This window comes from Pelobates fuscus, chromosome 2, assembly GCF_036172605.1.
Source record: "Pelobates fuscus isolate aPelFus1 chromosome 2, aPelFus1.pri, whole genome shotgun sequence".
NCBI lineage: Eukaryota > Metazoa > Chordata > Amphibia > Anura > Pelobatidae > Pelobates > Pelobates fuscus.
Window position 1 is genome coordinate 34,729,955 of NC_086318.1, and position 13,313 is coordinate 34,743,267.

The 13,313-nt window shown below is 41.9% G+C and overlaps 2 protein-coding genes across 2 annotated transcripts in view; both read right to left on the reverse strand.

The window, feature by feature from the left end:
• LOC134586518 (cytochrome P450 2K1-like) overlaps nucleotides 1-1,328 on the reverse strand; it is a 71,186-nt gene extending 69,858 nt beyond the window's left edge. The window contains exon 1 of the mRNA XM_063442077.1: nucleotides 1,258-1,328. The gene's annotated coding sequence lies outside the window, so the exon portion shown is untranslated. The remainder of the gene's footprint in view (nucleotides 1-1,257) is intronic.
• Nucleotides 1-13,313, reverse strand: part of LOC134586516 (cytochrome P450 2K1-like) — a 426,562-nt gene that overhangs the window by 253,654 nt on the left and 159,595 nt on the right. The gene's annotated exons all lie outside the window — the stretch shown is intronic.

Below are 13,313 nucleotides of genomic sequence, written 5' to 3' on the forward strand. Positions count from 1 at the left end.
GAGGGTGGGACAAAACAGGTAAGTGAGGATTAATTAAGATGGCCCTTAATCGAAAATGGCCGTTATATATACTCCCATAATCTAAAAACCCCACCCCACTTTCTATAGCCAAACCTCCCACATGAACACCTCCTATGCCTGTCTCCTAGCCATGTCAAGGCCCATTCCACTTAGGCTGCGCTGCTCCATGGCTACATTCAAACTTGCATTACAATTTTTGCAATCTCTCTTCCCATAAATGATCCTGAGACTGTCATAGTTCTGAAGCAAAAGAGTGATCTCTATAAATATTATCTAAAAGATTGAAGTTGGCATTAACCCCTTAAGGACACATGACGTGTGTGGCATGTCATGATTCCCTTTTATTCCAGAAGTTTGGTCCTTAAGGGGTTAAAAGTGTGAGTGGCCAATTTAACTATTTTTAAACAAAGGTTTGTTTATACACAGTTAAATACTATGTTGTGCCTTTCCTATTTCCCCTAGCAAAATCACCCCATCTTTATTGTTTTATGTCTACGGTTGAAGATTAGAGGAAACTTTCGAGGTGGATTCATTGCTGAAGGGAAGTTTTATTGATTTTATAGTCATTTTTTTTGCACATAGTATTTGCAACTTTTGCACTTGCATAAGTAATAGGTTGTGATTGTCCCACAAATATTGATATATTAAACTTTGCCATGACTGCTCCCAAAAATGTAGCAAATATTGTGCAAAAAACAGCCAACTAGTGTGTGTGTGTGTGTATATATATATATATATATATATATATATATATACACACACACACACATAGAAAAAAGGCAGGTGTAGGCACTCGCTATAATGTGAACAGGCAGCAGTAAATCTACAATGATTCCCAAACCTTGCGTAAGATTCAGAAACATGACAAAACAGGTGTTAAACCATGCCAAACAGAACTGAAGAAAATAATAATTACACGGGTATACTCAATCATAATAACCCAATAATGTATATACGTACTCTCTCTGGAGTAAATTGATTTTGTATTTCAGTAACAGGAAAACCTAAAAATAAAACAGAAATACAACAAAAAATAGTGTCATATGTCTTAATGTTAATGAGAGCTCTGCTTTTTAGCACTTTGATGCTACAATCCCCGTCTTGGGATATATGTAGATCCACAATTTTATGTGTCCAGTACGACTCAAGCATATAAAATAAAGCAGAGAGGGTCTAATAGTGCAAAATGTTAAAATATATAAAGGTGCACAAAAGCAAAGAATCCTAATTACTTACTTTTTTGGTGAGCAATAAACTTGCTCTGGTGGTATAAAGCCTTGGTGGTTTATCACCATCAGAGGAGGTGCAGGAACCAGGATAGTTCAGCAGCAAAACAACAAATTGTATTTGATGTTGTAGACAATGAATTTTATATATATATATATATATATATATATATATATATATATAGTAGTTAAACGTAATATTACAAGTAAATAAAATGTATAGATATAAAGAACTTCTCTAAGATCACACTTTACTCATTTCTCCCAGCAGGACTTCCTCAGAATGTCCGAGTATATATACGGTAGTTTGTCTGTAATTAGTAGAATTAGGTATGCTGATTTACTTCCTGGTTCTCTTCACATGTGTCATCTGGACTTGCATTGTGGAATGTGTAGTCCTTTTTCCCTTTCATATCATTGGAAATGATGTCAGTGGAAGTGATATGTTAAGGGGCGAGGCTTGCATCAATGTGTTTCTCTGAATGTCTAGTAATATGGCCAGTGTTCCATCAAAATACCCTACCCCATGTAAATCCCCTACCCTCTTCACTTCTGGTGAGGGGAATCAGCTGGATCCTGCGCTGCACATGCAACTCCTGCTACTCCTCCACTGCAAGGTCCTGGAAGGTAAGTAAAACTAGTTTTACACTTTCATTATAGTTAGTGCATTCACTAAACTTAGGCACACGGGACATTTAGGGTTAAGTGAGGGTTCGAATTAGGGTTAGGCACGTTATTTTTACCTCTCTCACACTCTATTCTTACCCTAACCCTTGGGGTAAGGGTAACAATAGAGTGTGAGAAATCACTATTTATAGATATTCCCCTAATGTGAAATATCACTAAATAAAAACAAGTCCCTAAACCTAACCCTAATTTGAACCCTAACATTTGTGAAAAAAACATATATTTAAAGGCGTATATTTGCTAGAATATTTAAATTCAGTGAGGTTAAAAGATTATAACGTGAACTAACTTTATGGATCATATATTGAATTGCAAAAGGTAACAAATATATTTCAATTCTAGACAGCGTTAACCCCTTAAGACCGGAGGGCGTACAATTACGTCCTTTTTAAAGCGGCTCTAAATGCCGCCGGGCGTAATTGTACGCCATCCGTTTTTTTTTTTACTTACCCGGTCGCCGGCAATCCCACGCTGGCGATCGTGGTTGGGGGGACTCCCAGGGAGCCCCCCGCGGCACCTCCGTCCTCTTCAGCCCCCCCGGGCCATGTGAGAGTGAGGTCCTTGCGAGGACCTCACAATCACATGGCCGGGATAGCTGGCTGCAGCAATGCCAGCAGGGGGACTAACTGTGATGACAGGTAGTCCCCCTGCTGGCTGGAAATAAAATCAAATCAAATTAAAATAAGTGTAATTTTTTTTATATACTTAGATCATATATATATAGTATATAAGTATGATCTAAGTATATATATATATATATACACATATACACACACACACACATACACTGTCTAGGTGTATTTTACTATTTATGTATATATAACTATATATATTAATATCAAATTACACGTAGACTGATACTGATTAAATATATATATAATTATTGTTATATATATTTTTATATATAATATAAAAAAATAAATATGTAAATACGTAAAAAATAATTAAAAATAAAATATTACAAAATATATAGATGTGTTTTATTTCTTTCTAACTGTATTGTGATATTAATATATATATATATATATATATATATATATATCAAAATACACGTAGAACGAAATAATATATATATCTATATACATAAATATATACGTATATATCACTATCTATATACCTATATATAAATAAAAATATTTAAAAAAAAAAAAATATATATATATATACACACATATGTATATATATACATATATTAATTCTACACATATATTTATGTAATATTTTTACATAATTAGGTATCCTAATTAATTACAATTAGCGGGACCTGCCTGAGAACCCATGCCGAAAGTATAGGGACACGAGCAGGGGACACGAGCTCCTGCTCCACGGACAGGAAAAAAGGCGATTTCAAGGGCTTAACAGCCCAAAGACCCACCGGGGTGCATTACCCAAGTTAGGGGTGCACCTCTGACTACAGCAAGTCTTTTTCTGAAGCCTGTAGGAGCTAAACAAGCAGAGCAGCACACGCGGCCTACAGAAGCCGGAGCCGGGGAGAGGCGGCCGCTCTCTCCGACACCGGATCCCCTCAGCAACGAAGGTGGTCTCCAATCCTCCCCCCCCCTTTGGACCGGTGGGGGATATCCCGGTCCTCCTGGACGGACAGACCAGGCAAGCAGACCAGCCCTAGGGCACACATAAATGAGAGAAGCACGAGTCAGGTGAAGCACATCCAAGATGGCCCCCCGTCACAGTTCACAGAGGGGAGCCACGACTACCTGTATACAGCCCTCCTCCCTGGAGGCCCTTGACAGGCTCTGCTCAGCCTTCTATGAGCTGCAGTGCAGCAGGGGTATGCCCAACCAACAAGCAGCACGAGCGGTGGCCATGTGGATCCGACCACTGACCCGCCGCCGCCATTATGGCGCCCCTCTGCAGGCATTCCAAACGGGCACCCGTCCAAACAAGCTCCGACAAGCAAACAGGAGAGAGACAGACCGCACCAGCTTGAGCACACGCACCTACCTACACACAAGCGGCAAGGTGAACGCCGGACAACTCCAAAGCCCCAGCGATGCACCCCAGCGTACCTCTGACCAGCTGACCACCATGCGGCTACCTGGGACAGGAGCAGCATATCAAGCGATGGTACAGGAGGCCTCTACACATTACAAAGCTGGAAATAGATTCTTGGCGCCCTGGTGCAGAGGCATATGGAACACACCGGCTGAAGCCTCACCCCTGCCAACTAGAGGCATAGGATGACTCTTACTACCCAATTGCTGGATGGCCTACTGCCACGCCACCACGTCCCTGCAGCTGCAACGGACTTTGCCTCACAGCAGTAGGGCACAGCAAGATAGACTCATAAGGTCATTCACGGTACATACTCAAGCTAATACAGCCTCACAAGAAATTTATCGTGATTATATGGTGTTTCTCAAACGCATTACCGCCACTGTTTAACGTTGTTTTATTAAAACATACAAATAATGAGGTCTGCTAATAGCTACCAATCTACCAAGCAATGCCTACATATATTGTATATTGAATCCCGCATTGCATATACTGTTATTCCTATAACCTCAACATTCATAGCTTGAGTACTGTTATGTACTTTGTAACCAGATACTGCTCTGTTTTGAACGTGTTCATGCAATCTCTACTATAGCTTAGACGACAACTGTTTAGTTAAGCATGTTATTTAAAAAAAAAAAATGTGCAAACTATCATGCCACTGTTTAACTTGTACGAAAACTGAACCACGCTGTTGTGGCGCTTATTGAAATACTGTAACCACCTGCACAACCAAAATAAAGAATTAAAAAAAAAAAATATATAAGGCTTGTGTTTCATTTTTTTCACATTAAAATTCGCCAGATTGCTTACGTTGCCTTTGTGACCCTATGGTAGCCCAAGAATGAAAATTACCCCTATGATGGCATACTATTTGCAATAGTAGACAACCCAAGGTATTGCAAATGGGGTATGTCCAGTCTTTTTTAGTAGCCACTTAGTCACAAACACTGGCCAAAATTGGCGTTTTCTGCATTTTTCACACACAAACAAATACTAACGCTAACTTTGGGCAGTGTTTGTGACCAAATGGCTACTAAAAAAGACTGGACATACCCCATTTGCAATACCTTGGGTTGTCTACTATTGCAAATGGTATGCCATTATGGGTGTAAATTTATTTCCTGGGCTACTATACAGTCTCAAAGGCAACGTAACCAGTCTGGCGAATTTCAATTTCAAATGTAACACGCTATATTTGACCCTGTAACTTCCCAAAACACCATAAAACCTGTACATAGGGGGTACTGTTATACACGTGAGACTTTGCTGAATACAAATATGTGTATTTTATTGCAGTAAAAGCAAACAGTATTATGACATTGACAGTTAAAATGTAATGTAGAACTAAACAAATAAAACAAAAATCGTATTTTCTCCCATTTTCTTCATATTAAATTATGTTTCATAGCTAAATATTTGATATTAAATGAAAGCCCTGTTTCCCCTGAATAAAATGATATATAATAAGGGGGGTGCATTTAATATGAAAGAGGTGAATTACGGTTGGACAGACATATAGCGCAAATGCCAGGTTTTGTTTACGTTTTGTTTCGTTCACAACGTGTACATTTGGCTCCGTCCTTAAGGACATGATTAAAATTATACAGCTAGGAAAAATACTGAGAATACCATAATTTATAAAAAAAAGTGAAGGAAATTATAATGAGAGAAAAAAAGGCTTTTAGGTAAAAAAAAAAAAACACTATAAAAAGTATACTATAAAAAATTGACACTAACATTTTTTATAAAGGTCAAAATCAGCGTTGAGGCCATTAGAGTGTAAATAATCTAAATAATACATCCACGCCATCTCTGTTTTTCCGAGTTTTTTTAATCATGTCTTCTCCTCTTCAGTGTTTGGTAAGGATTGAAATGCCCATGAATTTAATTTTTTGGGGGTCATTATTATGTACACTGTAATGTGAAGAGACAAGGTGTTTTTTATAGCCTTTCACTATGCTGCGGCAATGTTTACTTATTTTAATTTTGAGTGGTCTAATTGTCCTTCCTACATACTGGAGGCCACAAGGGCACTCCAACAGGTATATACAATTATTGCTATATATTTTTTTAATGTTGTATATCTTATTTGATTTAACAGTGGATATACATCTGTCTGTTTTTTCTGTCTTTCTGCACTTAAAAAAGCCTTGGTTGTTTTTTAAAAAAATGGTTTTGATGCTAGAATCAATTTTTCATGTATAATTTCTTGTAAGGTGCTTTTTTTATTATTCTTTATTTTTGTTGTGCATGGTAACATACAGGTTCACTTTGCCCCAACAGCATTCGTGGATAGTGAGTAAACTGAGTTCATCATAATACAAGGCATGTATGAGATACTGCACATTTTTAGATTGATTGTTAAACAAAACAAGGTCTTCGTCAGGAACGTCATGTGGTATGTTGCGTGTGTAAGTAGTGTGGTCTTAAGGTTCTGACTGCTATGTAGCAGGCTTCTTCATGAGTACGAAATCATGTAACCAAAGGAGGGTGGCATAGTTGTATTAACTAGTGCGATCAGGGCCGGACTGGGAAGAAAATTCGGCCCGGGCATTTTTTAATTACAGAGGCCCACTAAAAAGGGGGCGGGGCCAGATAGGGTGTGTTTTGTCATCACCAATGACAAGCACACCCCATCACAAAGTGAGCATGTTGGTTCAATGCTCTTCCAGGGTAGATCATGCGCAGAGCTCTGCTGAAGAGCTCTAGCATGAGAAAAAGACCCTGGATTTGTTCTGCACAGCGCAAGCGACTTTAATAACATGCTTGCACTGTGTTTGCTTGACATTTGTCTCTGGTGTCTGCATAGATGGGATACCAGGAGACAAAAATGCTAGGAAAGCGTATTGTGCAGTGTGTGTGTAAGGGGTGTAGTGTGTGTGTGTGTGTGTGCGTGATGGGTGCTGTGTTTGCGTGAGGGTGCTATGTGGGTAAGGGTGCAGTGTGTGTGTGTGCTGTGTGTGATGGGTGCTGTGTTTGCGTGAGGGTGCTATGTGCGTGTGAGGAAGCTGTGTGTGAGGGTGCTGTGAGTGTCAGGGGTACAGTGTGTGTGGGTGCTGTCAGTGTCAGGGGTGCAGTGTGTGTGTGGGTGCTGTCAGTGTCAGGGGTGCAGTGTGTGTGTGTGTGTGTGTGTGTGAGGATGCTGTGAATGTCAGGGGTGCAGTGTGTAGTGCGTGAGTGAGTGGGCTGTGAGTGTCAGGTGTGCAGGGTGTGTGTGAGTGATAGTGCTGTAGGTGTCGGGGGTGCAGTGTGTGTGTGTGTGTGTGTGTGAGGGTGCTGTCAGTGTCAGGGGTGCAGTGTGTGTGTGAGTGAGGGTGCTGTGAGTGTCAGGGGCGCAGTGTGTGTGTAAGTGTGAGTGAGGGTGATGTGAGTGTCAGGGGTGCAGTGTGTGTGAGTGAGGGTGCTGTGAGTGTCAGGGGTGCAGTGTGTGTGTGTGTGAGGGTGCTGTCAGTGTCAGGGGTGCAGTGTGTGTGTGTGAATGAGGGTGCTGTCAGTGTCAGTGGTGCAGTGTGTGTGTGAGTGAGGGTGCTGTGAGTGTCATGGGTGCAGTGTGTGTGTGTGTGTGTGTGTGTGTGTGTGTGTGTGTGTGTGTGTGTGAGGATGCTGTCAGTGTCAGGGGTGCAGTGTTTTTGTGAGTGAGGGTGCTGTCAGTGTCAGGGGTGCAGTGTGTGTGAGTGAGGGTGCTGTCAGTGTCAGGGGTGCAGTGTGTGTGTGAGTGAGGGTGCTGTGAGTGTCACGGGTGCAGTGTGTGTGTGAGTGAGGGTGCTGTGAGTGTTAGGGGTGCAGTGAGTGTGTGAGTGAGGGTGCTGTGAGTGTCAGGGGTGCAGTGTGTGTGTGTGTGTGAGTGTGGGTGCTGTCAGTGTCAGGGGTGCAGTGTTTGTGTGAGTGAGGGTGCTGTCAGTGTCAGGGGTGCAGTGTGTATGTTTGCATGAGTGAGGGTGCTGTCAGTGTCAGGGGTGCAGTGTGTAAGTGAGTCAGGGTGCTGTGAGTGCCAAGTGTGCAGGGTGTGTGTGAGCAAGTGAGGCTGATGTGACTGATGTGATTATTTCCCCCCTCCCTTCTTACCTTTAGCCTGGGAGGGGGGATCCTGTTGCTGGCATCCATCCCTGGTGGTCCTAGTGGTGAGTGAACTCTAGCCTGTGAGCCATGGCAACGCTCCGAATCTCACAAGAGGAACCCGGCGGAGCTGTAAGTAGGAGCTCCGCCGGGTCCTCTCCTGGCTCCCTCACTCTCTCCCCAGCCGGCAGCCGCAGTATACTGTATGTGGGCCGGTGGGGAGATCTTTGATCTCCCTACCGGCCCGCCGTGGACTACTGCAGGGCCTTCGCTCGGATAGCGCTGGCAGGGGAGATCCTGTGATCTCCCTGCCGGCCTCGGCCCATGGCCACCGCGGCCCACCGGGCATTTGCCCGGTGTGCCCGATGGCCAGTCCGGGCCTGAGTGCGATTGTCGTCCACCATGTGTATGGGCTCACATGTGGGTGATTCGTAGAGTCTGGCTAAATTCTCCTTAGGAGATGTGTATATACCCCTAACCTCTGAATTAATAGGGAAAGGGTTATCATTATTTCTAGGTGGATGTCCCCACCGAAGTTGTGTGTGTGTGTATTGAGTTATATTGGGGGATTCAGATGCATACGTCAGAGGTGTCATATGCAATACGTAAGAAGCATGTAGTTAGTGTTGGAACAGTGAAAGAGCTACATTTGTTATGATCATGTGTATTAAACTGAAACACAAACTCATAAAGCATATAAAACTTGTAAAGCAGGCCAATTGGGGTAATAAGGCTACTGATCAGGCTTTCATGTCACAGAGTTCACCGCTCCCCCAGGGACGAATGGTGCGATTTGGGAGACATCCCAGGCATGACTGGCAGGCTGAGCCAGCTGTGTTTCGGAAAAGGCCCAAGACCTGTAGGATGTTTAGGCCCTCTGGCGGACCTGTCGCTTTGTAAATATTCCCTTCTGTGGTGACTGTAAGGGACCTAGGGTATGTCCACCGATATATTATTCCTGCCTCCTGCAGGGCCTAGCTGGAAGGATGCATGGATTTTCGCCAAAACAGGGTGGCTTTGCTCAAGTCTTGAAAGAAGGTGAGGGAATGGTTCTCAAACTGGAGTGGAGTCTTCCCATTCAGAGCACGTAGGAGCCACTGTTTGTCAGCGAGGGTCTGGCAGCATAGGATAATGTTCCGTGGAACATTCGTCGGTGCACGAGATGTTGTGGAGATGCAGTACAGGCCGTCGTATGCAAACTGTTTAGACATTTTTGCAGGTAGGACAGGGGGCGGGATCCTGCTGATGAAGTGAGGTAGCTCATCCGCGGGAGCAGAGTCTGCTACCCCGTAGATTTTGATATTTCTCTGTCGCCCCCTGTCCTCCAAGACATCCATTCGAATATACACACATGCATTCATGCATGCATACTGACATACAGACAGACATACATACATGCATGCTGACATACAGACAGACAGACAGACATACTGACACACACACATCTCATTTTTCAGCCACCTACTGTTTCTTACCTTTTCGTTGCAGAAGGCTGGTTGGGGCTGATGGGAGTTGGTGTGACCTCATCTTCACAGCCTGGCTGTCTCTCTTCTACCTCCCGTGCAGAGTAAGCTGGGAGTAAGTGACCGGCCATGTATGTGTGTGGCTATGTATCTAGCTGTGTGTGTATCTGGTGTGTAGTATTGGTGTGTCAATGTGTATGTGTACCTGCGTGTCTGTGTATGTGTACCTTTGTGTCTGTGTGTGTGTTTGTGTGTGTGTGTATATATATGTGTCAGTGTGTGTAAGTGTGTATTTATGAGTGTGGCAATGCATACATCCCAGCATTCCAATGCCAACACTGAACACAAATGCAATACTACATTATCCAGCATTAACACTGCACACAAATACACCCCTGCATGTGTACCTGTGTGTATGAGTGTGTGTACATATCTGTGTCAGTGTGTGCAAGTGTGTATCTCTGTGTGTGCATGTGCCAGTGTGTGTATCTGTGTATGTGTGCGTGCACGAGTGTCTGTATCAAAGTTTGTATATGTTTGTCAAAGTGTGTATATCTGAGTGTGGGTGTGTATATGCCAGTGTGTTTGTGTTAGTGTGTGTATCTGTGTGTCAAGGTGTGCACATGTGTCCAGTTGTGTACATGTATTAGTGTGTTTATGTGTGCATCTGTGTGTTAATGTGTATGTATATCAGTGCTAGTATATATGTGCATACATCCCAGCAATCAAACACACTCCTGCAAACACAAACATTGCATGCAAACACAGCTCAGAATTTAAACTTCAAAATTGTATACAAGCACACCCCTTCATTCAAACACCAATACTACACACACATGTACATCTGCATTTAAAAGCCAACACTACATCCAAACACACCCCTTCATGCAATTGCAAATGTTACAGACAAACATAGCCCTTTATTAAAATGCTACAATTATATACAAACACCAACTCTACACACATACAAATACACACCTGTGCATTCAGATGCAAACACTACACACAAGAACAGTACTGCATTTGAATGGTAACAGTGCATACAAAAACATGCTTACATTCAAATGCACAAACACTGCTCACAAAGACAATCCTACAAGAATGGCCAAATGGTAGATCCTCAGCTGACATAGCATGGTGGGAGTTGTATGACATATGTGGATCTATCTTTTCTCCACTCTTGTGCTTGAGGGGAGGCCCAAAATAATTTTGTGTCCCAGGGTGCTCACTACATTAGTTCACTGGGTTGGGGTGAAGGCTGTGATTGTATGCCAGTGAGTGGGGGTAAGAGTGGAGGGGGGATGGGAGGGCAGGGTCCAGTGGGCACAAACAAATGCTTGTCCAGGTTCCAATCAATATTAAAGACTTCTCTGGCAAGAATAAGCTTCAACATTCAGAAGTCATTGCACGTAGTGTCTATTGCAAAAGCTGTATTTCCTTTCTCTGTAGGCTTTGCATGCCTTCATCTATTTCCCAGTCTATATTTCTGGGGCTGTCCAATTACAGACTACCTAATGCAGGCCAATGAGGAGATCTTGCAAGGCAGGTGCTCTGAGCAATTGCATGCCTCTTAAATTTAGCTACCCTGAGTTAAACTACCAGGAAGTAACAGGAGCAGTTGTGTGATTGACAACTAGGGGGGTGTAACAAAGTTAAATTGTAAAATTGCCATTTTTTGTTGAAATCTGCACTTTTTGTAAAATAAAAACATAGAACACACTGTTCACACATAAAGTATTTAAGCAAGCAAAAATGCTTTAGGGTTTTGTAGTGTCACTTTCAACTAAACCAGGCTGAAGATGGGTGTGAGCATAACTGGAACTATTTAATTATAGATCATTTACCTTTAACCTTTAACCTGATACATAGTTGAAAAATATTCATAAAATGACAGCGAAATAGAAACATAGAAACATAGAATGTGATGGCAGATAAGAACCATTTGGTCCATCTAGTCTGCCCAATTATTTCAAATACTTTCATTAGTCTCTGGCCTTATCTTATAGTTAGGATAGCCTTATGCATATCCCACGCATGCTTAAACTCCTTTACTGTGTTAACCTCTACCACTTCAGCTGGAAGGCTATTCCATGCATCCACTACCCTCTCAGTAAAGTAATACTTCCGGATATTATTTTTAAATGTTTTATTTATATATATTTATAGTTAATACAGTAAACCATGGGGTGCATGACACAAACATAACTTATAAAAATAAATATATTGCAAGTTACTCACTTACCTCACTTATAAAATAGCGTCTAAATGTGACTTCACACGTATTTTCATGTGGAAGGTTGTTAGGTGCAATTTCATGAATGACAGCATCTGTATACGGCATGTCCTTTCTGTGTTCTATTTGAGGCTGAGAAGATCCAATCACATTATCTATTTCATTTTGAACATTTTATATCAATTGAATTTCATTAAAATATCTACAATTTTTATGTAGCAGGTGTCCAGACCATACAGCTCCAATACATACATTTACTTGTATTTTTTTATCCATGTACCTGCTGAAACTTCACACATGCAATATTTGTTAAATAGCAAATATTTATAAAACAAATATTTATTTTACACAAAAAAATAATTATTAATAAAAATTGTTACTATAATTTATAGTATTAACATATTTTATACCAAGCTTCACCCCCCCACCCCCCCCCCCCCACCCCCAATAAACACTATAACTCTGTTCATTAGTATCATATGTACTAAAGTGTATATTACATTTCAAAAAAGAATGTACAGGCTGGGCCATAATTAAGAGTAGGGTTTGAGGAGTCAATAACCTTTGAACCAATTGCAATATTGTATACAATCAATGGTTAACGTATGGAAGTATGTTTGACTAGGTACAAAAGATAACCTCTTAAATGAGCTCCATTTGCCACGTTGTAAAATTGGACTCTTTCAAATGCATTGTTTATTATTATTATTATTATTATTATTTTTATGATATTTATAGAGCTTACATGCTAGAGGGAGTGGGGTAAAATGACACAAAAGGTAAGGATAGTATTCGACTAGTGACAGTTGCAGAAGAGGAATCAGTTGGGAGCTATTAAGAGTTTAATTGATACGCTTTTATGAAGAAGTGGGTTTTTAACGATTTTTTGAAGGAGTGGAGACTGGGTGAGCATCTAACGGAGGAGGGAAGCGAGTTCCACAGGAACGGTGCAGCCCTCGAGAAATCTTGAAGGCGAGCATCAGAGGTGGGAGTACAGACAGAAGATAGACGTAAGTCTTCAGCAGATCGTAAGGGCCTAGACGGGACATACTTGTGTATTAGGGAGGATAGATAGGTGGGAGCAGCATTATGCAGAGCAGGGCCGGATTAAGAGCACACTGGGCCTGGTGCTGACAATTATGATGGGCCTAATTACAGAATCTTAACGACCAAAAACATTAAAACAATCATACCTCCCAAGCGTCATGTATCTGATGGAGATGGTGCTGGAGGGAAACTCATAGGATGCAGCTATAAGAAAACACATACTCTATGCTAATCTCTCTCTAATTTATATCTTTCATCTTTCAATTAAATCCATAACCCTTAACAGCAGTGTCCAGTGAAGCAGGCAGTCAATGGGCGGGGTAAAAGGGTGGCCACTGGTGCGAATCACGTGACCAGACCTGCCAAAAGGGGAGAACATGCCCAAAAAGGGAGCATGTCTCTCCAAAGAATTTGAAGGACAGCCTGGCATGAATGCATGTCAGGCTGCCCGCCAATCATGCAGGCTGTCCAACTAAGGGCATACTATGCAGGCAGCACCCTGAGCTTGACATAAATGCGTCTAATGATGCGCTCACTCCATGCTTTCTAAGGACTGTCCCCTAG